Raw genomic sequence first — 12,127 nt, 5'->3', positions numbered from 1 at the left:
TATATATATATATATATATATATATATATATATATATATATATATATATATATATATATATATATGCGTTTCGCGCTCTCCGTCCTCTCCTCCTTCGTTTCGTAGCCGCGACGCAAGCGCTGTCCTCCCTCGGGAACACCGTCGCATCCCCCCGTATGATGCGGCGTTGCTCTCCTCGCCATCCTTTCGTCTTCTCCGCCTTCGTGGTGGTGCCTCTCCGCTTTCGATCGCCCTGTTGCCTGTCCCGTCTGATAGCTCTCCGCCTTCTCTCGCCCTGTTGCCTGTCCCGTCCGACATCCCGTCTGCCTTCTCCCGTACTCTCCGCCTTCTCTCGCCCTGTTGCCTGTCCCGTCCGCCATCCCGTCTGGGAGGTGGCGTTGTGCCGTCGGTCGTGTGGGCCGCGACTTTTCCTCCACCGCACGTTCTCGGCTGTACAGCCCGGTGTGGCTTCTTCCTACAGTTGGAGGTCAGCATGTATTAAATATTATTATTATTATTATTATAGAGCATTAATTAACGCGATCGCAGCCCACCTCGCGTGAGGCGTGGCGCTCGCCGGCTCTCTCTCGCTCTCTTTTCTGCTTTACGTCTCTCGCCCTCTTTTCTGCTTTATCTATTATTATTATTATTATAAATACTAAACGGTTTGGCAGTCCCCATATTTTCCTCTGATTTCCCCTGATTTTTGTCCCTGGCTTTTGAGCGCGGTTGTCCTGTCGTTCTTGCCTTGTGGTGTTTGGGCGTCTGTGGTTCCGTAGGTATTCTGGCAATTTTTCTCCGTATTTATCCGGTTAGATATTTTGTTTTGTGGGTGTTTAATTTTTACGCCTTTTTTGCTTGGCTTGCTTTTTCGCGATGGAGTCATGGCAGCCGTAGTTGTGGAAATTTGTTTCCGAGATTTCCTGTGCATTATCTGCCAGCGATTCTCTTTGGCAGCACCTGTGTACGGGGTCCCGATTGAAAATGGGGGCTTGCTTAGTGCTTATGTTGAAGTTGAGGTTCCTAGAGGAGAGATTGTTACGGAGGCAATCCGTTGCTGGGGCGCATTTTGCTCTACTGTCTAAACTATAACCTGACTTCAAGCCTACATAATTGGTGCCAGAATAGAAGAAGATAGCTTATATTGTCAGAACTTGTATCTATGCCTCGTGGTTTTCTGATATTGTTTCTTGCAGTTCCTTTTAGTTGATCTGCGTTGCCATGGAGATTCAGCATCAATTAAAAAGAATGGACCGAATACTGTTGCTTCAGCTGCTCTTGATGTTCTAAAGCTTGTGCGTGCTTTTATATCTTTACTTGCAATCTCTTCACTAAATGTATTTTTATTAGTTTTTGCCATATGAATGAAGAAGTTTCTCCGCAAGCCAGAGGACATGCCATATATATACATGTATTGTATTGTAGATTCATTTGCAAGACTTAATAAGTATATTGAAATAATAGCATAAGATGAAAATAACAGTAGTTTGCAAACCAGTTCTTTTTTTATTTTTTCTTGTAATTTTATGCATATTAATTGACATTTTTTTCTTTCTGAACCAGGTGGCACAACTTAGAGTTACTCCTCGAGTCTTAGTTGGTCATAGTTTTGGCGGAAAAGGTACTTGATCTGCTTAATATGCTTGGTCTTGATAGTGTGTGTGTGTGTGTGTGTGTGTGTGTGTGTACTTCGGAACATATTTTAGTTGTTGATTAACCATAATTTTCTGCATTAATAATATTTCTTCCTCAGTGGCCTTAAGTAGGTAGAACAAGCTGCGAAGCCTCTTGCTCGACCTGTTAGGGTATGTTTACAATTTACGGTGCAGAGTTTTAGAACATGTATAATTTTCTTTTTGAATAGCATATTGCTGCTTACTTTATTTGTAACATCTTTTTATTTATTTTTCTTTATTTTGAAAAGGTTTTGTTTTGACATCTTTTACTTTCAATATTCTGAAGGTATGGATTCTTGATGCAACTCCTGGGAAAGTTCGTGCTGGTGGAGATGGTGAAGATCACCCTGGTCAACTAATTGCTTTTCTAAGTAGGCTACCAAACCAGGTAGGCTTCTATTTTTCATGCATTGATCTATATTTTAATAATTTCATGTTAATGTACGTTCTAGGATTGTTTTGTTTTTATGGAGTTGGGTTCGTCTTTCATGTTGTGCAGGTGTCTTCAAAGCAGGAAATAGTTGATGCTCTTGTTCGAGAAGGATTTTCTCTAGATGTTGCTAGGGTATGTTGAGAATTTGATATATAACATGAGCCTTTTTTGTAATCATTCTAAAAAGATATCTATAGTTGCTACCACCTTTAATGGTATTCTTGATTCTATTTATGAGAGGTTATCCTCAATGCAAAAGCTCTTCTCATTTCAATTTTTCACTTCTGAACTGAAAAGTTAGTTGCTATGCTGCGTCTTTTATTATAAAGTATCTAAACTCGTATATACTATGTTATGTTGCATAATTTGCTAACTGACTGAGAAATTTTAAGCACATTTCATCTTATCATACTGTAGCAGCTCCTCTTTATTTTTCGAAATTTGTTTTATATAATTTCCTTTTTATGTACAATTCTTCGTATATGTTGTTCTTATTTATAAAAATTAAAATTTGACCCAATTATTAATGTATTTGGTTTTGTCATTTGTAACTTAGTTTTTGTTTCCCTTATACTTCGGCTTTTGATAGCAACAGGATTATAGGACTAGGGTTATTTGCGAACAAATGTCGGATATTTTCCCAATTAAAAGTATGGGATTTCATCTTTGGTAGGTACAATTAGTTAGTTTACAAATCAATATTGTTATTGACTAAGTTTTTTTTTTATTTATATCTATATTATGTTTATTTGGCAGCTCTAACTTTATAACCTTGAAGGATCCCGAATGCCTATCCTGTAACTATTCTTTTTTCTTTCCCACCTGCCTCTGCTTTTGTCCTACAGCTTTGTTAATTTTTTGCGTTTTTGTTTTAGTCCTTGTCCTTTACTCAGCTTAAACAATTTTTGAGCGATTTTTGTTAGTTTAAATCGGCATTATTTAGGCTCTGTATTTATTCTTGAATCTGGTTCTAATTGCGTTTTTACTTATATGCTCTACGACATAACCTCCCATATATACGAAGTTTGTTTCTCCAAACATGTTGCATTGTTTTTTTTCCCTCTTTGAGAACTTTCTTTAAGGTTTTGCTTGGTGCTACAAATGTTTATATGTCTACATTTGTTTAATTTTCAAGCATGTTAGGCTTTTTTACCCCTTATTTAGAACTTTCTGTAAGATTTTGTTTGGTTCAAGGGTTTTGCACACATGCATGGAATTTCTTTGCTGATGGTGCAATTTGGACTCGAAAATGACATATATTTAATCAGGTAGTAATTTACAATATATGTTGCATCTGTCTCGAAAAAGGACATACATTTGTAAGCTAAATAGGAAGTTATAGGTCTTTTTATCAAATCCTATGCTTGATCGTATCAATTTGGTCTCAATTAATTTAGTTTTTTTCTCGATTTTGACTAATCCAATTTTTCTATATATCTAATACTAGATCATCTACATTATATAGGTGAGGTATTGTCTATACCAAAGTTCAAGTTCTTATATGCAATATTAAATTAGGCAAGATAGTTTAGTCAACTAGCTTTTGTTAAAGTTTTTTGAAACAGTGCTAAATAACTGTGGCAGGGACTTTACATGTTGCAAGTACCCTCAGGTATCAATAAGATCGTTATTTTGGTACACAATGAATACTATATATGTTTGTGATGTTCATATATTTTTAAGAGTCTTAATTTGTATTCTATGTGCTCTTTGTTGCTTGTCACTTTCCAATACAATAATATGTGTGGTGATCAATACTATAGTGACTGACGATGAGAACTTGAATGTTGCTTGAACAAATTTTATGTGAACTTTGGATAAACATAACTAATCCATCATTTATGTCTTTGCCGACGCTTCTCATAATTAGAATGTTATCAAGTACTCCTGGACTTGAATATTACTTGAACAAACTTTATGTGAACTTGGTGCCGGTGATGATGACGGTTCCTATCAATGTTTGAAGGATGGCGTGGCTTGCAAAAGTTGTGCAATCCTACATTAATTGGAAACCAAATGAGCTACACTATTAATGGCACTCCATTTTGATCCTACAAATAAGTAATTATTGGATTAGGACAGTTAGAATTGTGAGGTTTTTTATACTAATGTAGTCTATATGGTTAGGTATCGTTTAGGGCAACAAAATCACTTATTCATATTTACCATAATTGTATGAGTTTACAGGAATTTGTAGATTAATATTAAGCTTGGATCCTATTACTTGGTTACATAATCTGGCACTTTTTGGGTATTTAGTCAACTTTGTAAGCTTCTCCCATTATATAGTTACATCATCTGGTACTTAATTTTTTCTTCGTACTAATGCACATGTGTGTGTGATACTATTTGTGCTGCGTTTGTGTGTGCATCTGACCATATATGTGTACATCTTCTGCTTCTTTGTTAAAACTTTTCACTTTTATATATGTCATCCTGTACTTATTTCGTCACAGGTTTTGTATTGTTGTTACTTATTTAGTTACTTTTTCGAAATAGGCACAAAATCTTAATTACTTGCTTTGGCGTATAATTTTAAATGCCTTTTTTGTGTTCTGACACAAAATCTTAATTAACTGTATTGTTCCAACTATCCAAAGCCAGCAGCGGTTTGGATGGCCTGTTCAGAGGCAACCACCTGTTGGTTGGATGCACGCATTGGACTGACTAACTGATGCTAGCAGCAGGTTGGACGGCCTGTTTCGAGGCAATCACTTGCTGGTCTTTGTTCGGTAATTTTTTTTTTATTGATCCTGTTTCGCTGCCTTTTAAAACTGTGTTTTTTGCAGAAGCCTCATCTCGCTTCCTGAACCTCTCCTTTTTTTTTGTACATTTTTTTTTACATTTTGGGGTTCTCATTTTGTGTCGTTTTTTCTTTCTCCTTTGGATTGCCAAGTCTTCTGCAACCTTCTATTTTAGTTTTCTGCCATTAGATCTACCATTTTGACCATTTTTATTCATTAGATCAAACTATTCAACCAATCATCCGCTCAACCTTAAGGGACCACTATCATCTTAATTGCACATTATTTTATTTAAGGGCCGAAAACGTAATAGCATTAATGATTTGGTGCTATTAGAAGCATTTCAACCTAACTATATATATATAGTCTGGCTATCATGCTTTAAAATCACCAAGCACGTGGTGTGTATAAGTTTTCCACCATTAGATCTATCCCTATCGCTTTGACCAATTCCACCCCTTAGATTATACTATTCTACCAACCACCCACTCTCTGATATCCCGTGCTGCTTATTCTATTTTTAAACCCCTCATCATCCTATGGGCCGGAGAGGGGGTGGTCGACAAAGCGGAAGAAGATTGACTGATGGGGGAGTGGCATATTGCACTGGTTGACACCGCGTTGCACTGTGAGCGGAAGGATTGCACTGGTATGAGATGCGTATTGCACTGTTTGACGTGTTGTTGCACCATTATTCTCATTGCTACCGTGTTTTCTTCCTAATATAGCTTCAAATATTTATTTTTGAAAAATCAAATAGCAAATATTGGGGTTGACGAATAGCTGGAGAGATTTGGTTCGAATTCTGAAGACTAATTAAAAGGTTTGCGTAATTTGGCATGGACCACATTTAATGTCCGCCCAGTTGCCGTATAGTATAATAGACGTATCTAAGTGGTTTTTTGTTATTGGGTCTGTTTCCGGTGAATGGTTTGGAAAAGTATGCATTTTTTTATGTTGGTTTGTTCTAATATTGGTTTAGGGTACGCTTTATTGTTTTTGGTTGCTTTTTAGGAGATTGTTATTATAATTGGTTGTGTTTTATGTGGATTTTTTGGATGTTTGGATTGGGACCTCTTTTAGCACCCTTCTTGCTGCTGTGTTCTCCTTTTTCCTTATTCTTTTTTATTTTTTTGGGAGGCTATGATGATATATAAAAAAAGAGACATGAGGTTTGGATGGTTTGGTCTCTAGGCATCTAGCTCTTGCTTTTTGTTGTATTCTGCGCAAGAATTATGAAGATAAGCACAATGATACCTTAAAAATATTCATAAGTAAACAAGGACAAATGTTTATTTGGAGACCTTCCTGATTATCCTTTTATTTATTTGTTGATAATTTCGTAATGTTTTGGTGTATATTCCTTCTGTACTTTATGATGTTCTTAGATTAGGTTTCGATAAGAAATAAAACTCAATTTGAACACGTTTGAAAATATTATATAGCTAATGTAATTCCAATTTTAACCCTGGGACATTAATTGTTAGTTATTTTTCTGCTTTTCTTTTTCGCATACATGAATTTGTTGATTTTATGTTGAATTTGATAGTGCTATGTTTTTCTTTATCTAATTTTCCTAAGAATGGTAAATAATTGTCATACAACTTTATTAATCATGTTTTAGCTGGTGTATGACTTTTGTCGACACTTTTTTTTATGATATTATATAAAATGGTAGCCATATTGTTCTAATAACTTTATTTCGCTATTAAATATATTCTCATTAAGATCTTATAATATTTACCATTAGTCTTTGAAGTCCTTTAACATAGTGCACGAGCTATATATTTCTGTTTAAACAAGTTATTTTGAGCTTATAGTTATTCTGCTTCGTGCACCTTATTGTTACAGATGTTTCCATAAAGCTACATTTGCTTGTATAAATTTCAGGTAAACACTACATCATTTTCTGATATATATTAGAGAAAAAACCTTCTTTGTCATAGGTAGTTCATTTAGAAACAGTAATATATAATCGATAATCGATCTTTTTCCCTTCCTTTTTTTTTTCCTTTTGGGGGAAAGCTGTCATGATATTTAAAAAAAGAGACATGCGGTTTGGAGGGTCTGGTTTCTAGGCGATCAACTCTTGGTTTTCGTTGTATCCTCCACAATCTATATCTTAAGGTTTTTCTCTGATTGTATGGTTTGGACTTACTTTCTGATTTTGCTTTTGTTGTCTTTTCTCTGATTGTGTAGACTGGACTTCCTTTGTTGTTTTTTGAGGCAGTGAGGGTGGAAAAAATGAGAAATGTTTTTTTTGGATAGTCTAATTTCGAGGGAACCAACTCTTGGCGACCATTATCCCCCCTCAAACTAATTGAAGATGTGTTGAGTCAAATCAATGAAACATTTGATATAAACACAACTTATTGTTGAGAAAATATTATTTTGACCAAATCTTATTGATGATCAATGATAAACATAGACAGTTCTGTTCTTGCTGTTAGAAAATGAAAAAACTGAATAAACAAACACCAGAAGAAAAAAAACCCTTAAAAATATTCATAAATAATCAAGAACAATAAAGGGTGGCGATAGGATCGAAAGCATTGCCATAAAATTTCCATTTATTTTCTGGCTGTTGTGATTCTTTGATTGTTCTTAGTATTCACTTTCAAGTGACTCTTGGTGATCATTGTACTTTCCTCGACCTATATCTTAAGATGAATCAAATCTCTTACCTTGCTTACTATTTTCTTTTGCAGCAGTGTGGATGGAGAGAATGAAAAAAAGAAGAAGAAGGTGGTTTAGACTACCTACTTACTAGGCAACCAACTCATAGTGTTCGCTGTCCCTTCCTCAACCTATATTTTAAGGTTGGATGGAAATAATATCTGAGGCTCCCTACGTTTTAGATGTTTTTTGTATTCTTTATGTTGTCTATATTTTTATTGTTATCTATGTTTTTATTGTTGTGTATATATATATATATATATATATATATATATATATATATGTGTGTGTGTGTGTGTGTGTGTGTGTGTGTGTGTGTGTGAACTAAGGAAAATACTTGGTATATCTAAATCTTTATTTATAAATTACTAGAAGCATATATGTGTGCGTGTGTGTATATATATGTATCTATGAACTATGGAAAAAAATTCTTAGATCTGACTCTGTATTTGTAGATTAGTAAAAGCATATATGTTGCTTCACTGCTTGAGGGAATGGATGTTGATCAATATACACTTCCTTTTTAACATTATTTTTTTACTCCTGTACCCAGTTATATATTAGGGGAAACTTCAAAAACTCCCCTGTGGTTTCGCACTTTTCATTTTTAATTTTGACTTCACAATTACGTTTGATTTTAGGTTTCTTATGTATTAGTGGGGTTGTTGAAATAACTGAAGAAGTAACTGATACAACTACAATTGCTACTGAATCTCATTATGGATTAGATGAAGTATCACTTGATCTAATTGTGGAATCATTGTGAGTATTCCATTTTTTGGTTTATTGTCACCAATTTAACTTATTAAATTGTATCCCAAACTATTTTTTTATATTAACTTTATTATTTTTTTTCCAGGATTACACAACCAAGCTCAGAAATGCTTCAACTGAACAAAAGAAAAAGGCCTTTTAGGTAAAATAAAAACAATAATGATTTTTTTCCCCTGTTTTCTTTATACTGTTAACTTTTTGTGTGACAATATCGCTAAACTTTTTACTTTTATTTTCAGTTACATTGAAGATTCTGCATCCGACAAAGAATGAAGCCTATTACTAAGTAGTATAAATATTATATATCTTTTTAAGGAATATGTTTTGATAAATAGCGCGTACTTATATTTCTTTTTAAGAAGTATGTTTTGATGAATAATACACACTATGCTCAGCAGCTACGAATAATACACACTATGCTCAGCAGCTACTATTTTATTAAGTATTTGTTTAAATACCAGACACTTTTATTAGTATATCAATACTTAAATTGGGTTCATCCTGTAAACTCTCTGTTTCCACTCAAACAATCCTCTGTGGAATTTTATTGTAATGCCATCTGTTCAACCTTAAATGCAAACTCACAATCTCTTTGTGGTTTTACCTGTATAATATGGCTACTGATTAACTTTCTCATCCAAATCACAGCAATAATCGCCCGTATGAGACCATGAGTTATGTTAAAATCTCAACCTCCAAGATTAATTGCAAAACAACATCCAATACAAACCTAAATATGGCACAAGAACATTCTTTAACAAACTTAAGAATCCTTACGCTATTAGCAAATACAACTTTGTATGGAAGGTTACTAAGAAGAGTATATAAATTGTATGTATATGAAACAATCAGGTTTAAAATCGAATAATAGATCCCATTTGTTTTAATGTAATTAGAAAATCAACATATGGATTAGAACCTTAGGACACTATCCGCATTCCACACTGCCGTTGCATCCACCCACCTCTTGTGGGACGCACTATTATATTGATTTTTCTTTTTTACTTCACCCTATGATATCTCAACTTCCCCTAAACACTTTTTTTGGATAATTCTTTTGCGCACCACCTTTTAAACCATAAATGCAAACCCATCGTTTGTTTACGCTTTTACTGTTTCAGCTCGAACTATTAACATCATTTTTTTCTCATACCTAATTAATGACCTAATATGTAAGTATATATTTAGTATTAATTTATTATAAAATAATTAATATAGTTATATTTATTGCGTTATTTTTCTAATACCTTAATGGTCCTTTTTCCTGAGAATATAGGCCAAATTTGGCGATTATGGTAGCATACATGATATCGTTTATGCTAGGAGTGTGCTTCCTCCTTCGCTTAATGGACTGCCTCTGTCACAAATACCATTACTGCTCTAGCTACAGCGAAAAAGCTTTCTCTTTCTGTTCTACCTTCTTTTTCTAAATATACTCACTACGAAAATACATATTATTCCAAAATATTAATGTATAATATTAAAAATAATATTAATAGTTCTAATAATTGACTATTATATCAACTTCCCGTCACAACACGCAGGATTCCGTTTATCTTTTTTTTCCTAAATATACTCACTACGAAAATAAATATTATTCAAAAATATTAATGAATAATATTAAAAATTATATTAATAGTTCTAATAATTAACTATTGTATCGACTTCCCGCCGCAACGCGCGGGGTTCTGTAACTAGTATATATTAATTCTTGTAGTTATCCTTCAACTGCTATTTCTGATAAAAAAGAAAGGCCATTGATTCTCTTCATGGTATCTTTTATAGTACTGCATAGTCAGATTTCTTAGTAGACTCTACTGTCATAAGAGGGCAAGACATGTAAACCAAAACTCTTGCTTATATATTTATTTATTTTTTTATTTACTTCAGGCTCTAGTTTCTGATTCCTTCCACCAATCTCTTTTCAAGTTTCAACCAGAATTCTGAAGCATGATCAGATCCGTTTGATTTGCAGTATTCTTCAATATTAATGACCATTTGCAGTATTCTTCTTATTTCTTAATCAAATAATAGTGGATTTCCCTAGTGAACTAATGTTATAAGGATGAAGTATGGTCTCTTTATCTAGACAATGGGTTTAAACGTTAATTTATATTGATGGTAGGGTTGTAGCAAATTTTTGTACCCTGAAATTCTGAAGAGAAGAATTGGGTTCGTCTAGGAGAAAGCATTCTTTCCCCCCTCTGATTTCGATGCCCAATGCTTTGGCTTTCTGCTTAGTAATCAACCTTAGAACACTATCTTTTCACGTCATAATATTGCAGTATGTCATTCTATTATTATTTCATTCTCTGTAATTGTGCAGGTTCATTGGCAAGAAACTCTTAGAGGTTATGTTGCTGGAATAATGACTAGTAATAGAGTGATGATCGCTTCCGCTGATCTGGACATATTATCCAGCAGTTCTATTAAGTTCGATAGAGGAATCCCATCAATATCCTTTGCTGCTTCTTACTGTTGTTTTGCTTCCTACTTGTTACTACATATTTTGCATGCAGCTGCTTCTTTGAGCACTTAACTTCTTTGCACTATCGCTCTCTGTTGTGGGTTGGACCTGCGCTACTCTTTGCGAGTGCAACTGCAGTCAATATGCTTGGGTGGGATAGCAAAGTTCGAACAATTGTTTCTACTAGCTTCCCTAGTTCTGGTAAGCTTCTCTTGATTGAAATACATTCCATGAGAAAAATGAGCCTTCTGTGATTTTGTTTTATCTAATAGGTTCTTGAGTTTAACAAGGATCAGGACAGCTTGTTGGGTCTCCTTACTGCTTGAGAGGGTTAATATCTAAATCACTGAATTGCTTTCTGAATAAAGAAAGACCTTGCATATGATCCAAAATTTATATGCCCGCGGAGCCTTACTTACACAGCGTCCAATAATTAATAAACCATAGAGCTTATTAATTAGGACAATGCTGTTCACCGCTTTATGTAAAGTAGGATTCAAGTCAATTTACACTTACTGTTGGCCTTCATGACTTCTCTCAATAAATCATAGTCTTTATATTAAATCATGCAACCAACTCACTATTGATTACTGCATCAACTTCTTTATACTAAACTAGATGGATGTTTATGGATATGATACCCCAAACTTGAAACTCAAAAATAACTAGACTGGAATGCACAATTTCCCTCTTATCCTCTTAATCAGAGTTGTTCTCCAAATTGTTAGATTTCCATGGGAGGCTTCTAAGATTAGTAGCACTATGTTTCCCAAGCTAATTGTTCTCTGTTTATGACAATATACATTTCTCTGATGCAGCGTTAGTTGGTGCTCTAAATGATCGTCTATTGCTTGTAAGCCCAACAGAGATAAATCCTAGACAGAAAAAAGGTGTTGAAATAAGGAGCTGTCTTGTAGGGCTTCTTGAGCCCATCCTCATTGGATTTTCTACAATGCAGCAACAGTTTGAGCAGAAAATTGATCTTTCTGAGGTCTTATACCAGATAACATCAAGGTGCTTTTTCTTTCAGTTAATTACGACTTTATCTTATACTATCAATCCATAGTTAGTTGTCTTACAATATGTGTTGTTTTTTCTGTGCAAATATACGTATGTGAAGTTCTGTCAGCACCATAACAAGTGTTAATTTTAGCTTTTAAGTTTTAAAGTATCTTCTTACTGCAGATTTGACAGTCTGCGCATTACTCCAAGGTCTCTGGATATATTGGTTAAAGGTCCCCCTGTATGTGGAGATCTTGCTGTATCATTATCCCAAGCCGGTCCCCAGTTCACACAGGTAAGCGTAATGCTATGTCTATTGACATCAATGAGATTTTCTTTTCTTGTACTCCTTTTATTTGACTGGCTACTGAACTAT

General features: G+C 34.4%; 1 pseudogene; it reads left to right on the top strand.

Moving 5' to 3' along the window:
* LOC109708274 overlaps positions 1-12,127 on the top strand; it is a 36,453-nt pseudogene that overhangs the window by 20,554 nt on the left and 3,772 nt on the right.

The sequence above is a fragment of the Ananas comosus genome, linkage group 3, assembly GCF_001540865.1.
Source record: "Ananas comosus cultivar F153 linkage group 3, ASM154086v1, whole genome shotgun sequence".
Classification (NCBI taxonomy): domain Eukaryota; kingdom Viridiplantae; phylum Streptophyta; class Magnoliopsida; order Poales; family Bromeliaceae; genus Ananas; species Ananas comosus.
Note: the sequence above shows the minus strand (reverse complement) of the source record. Positions and strands in the feature narration are given on the sequence as shown.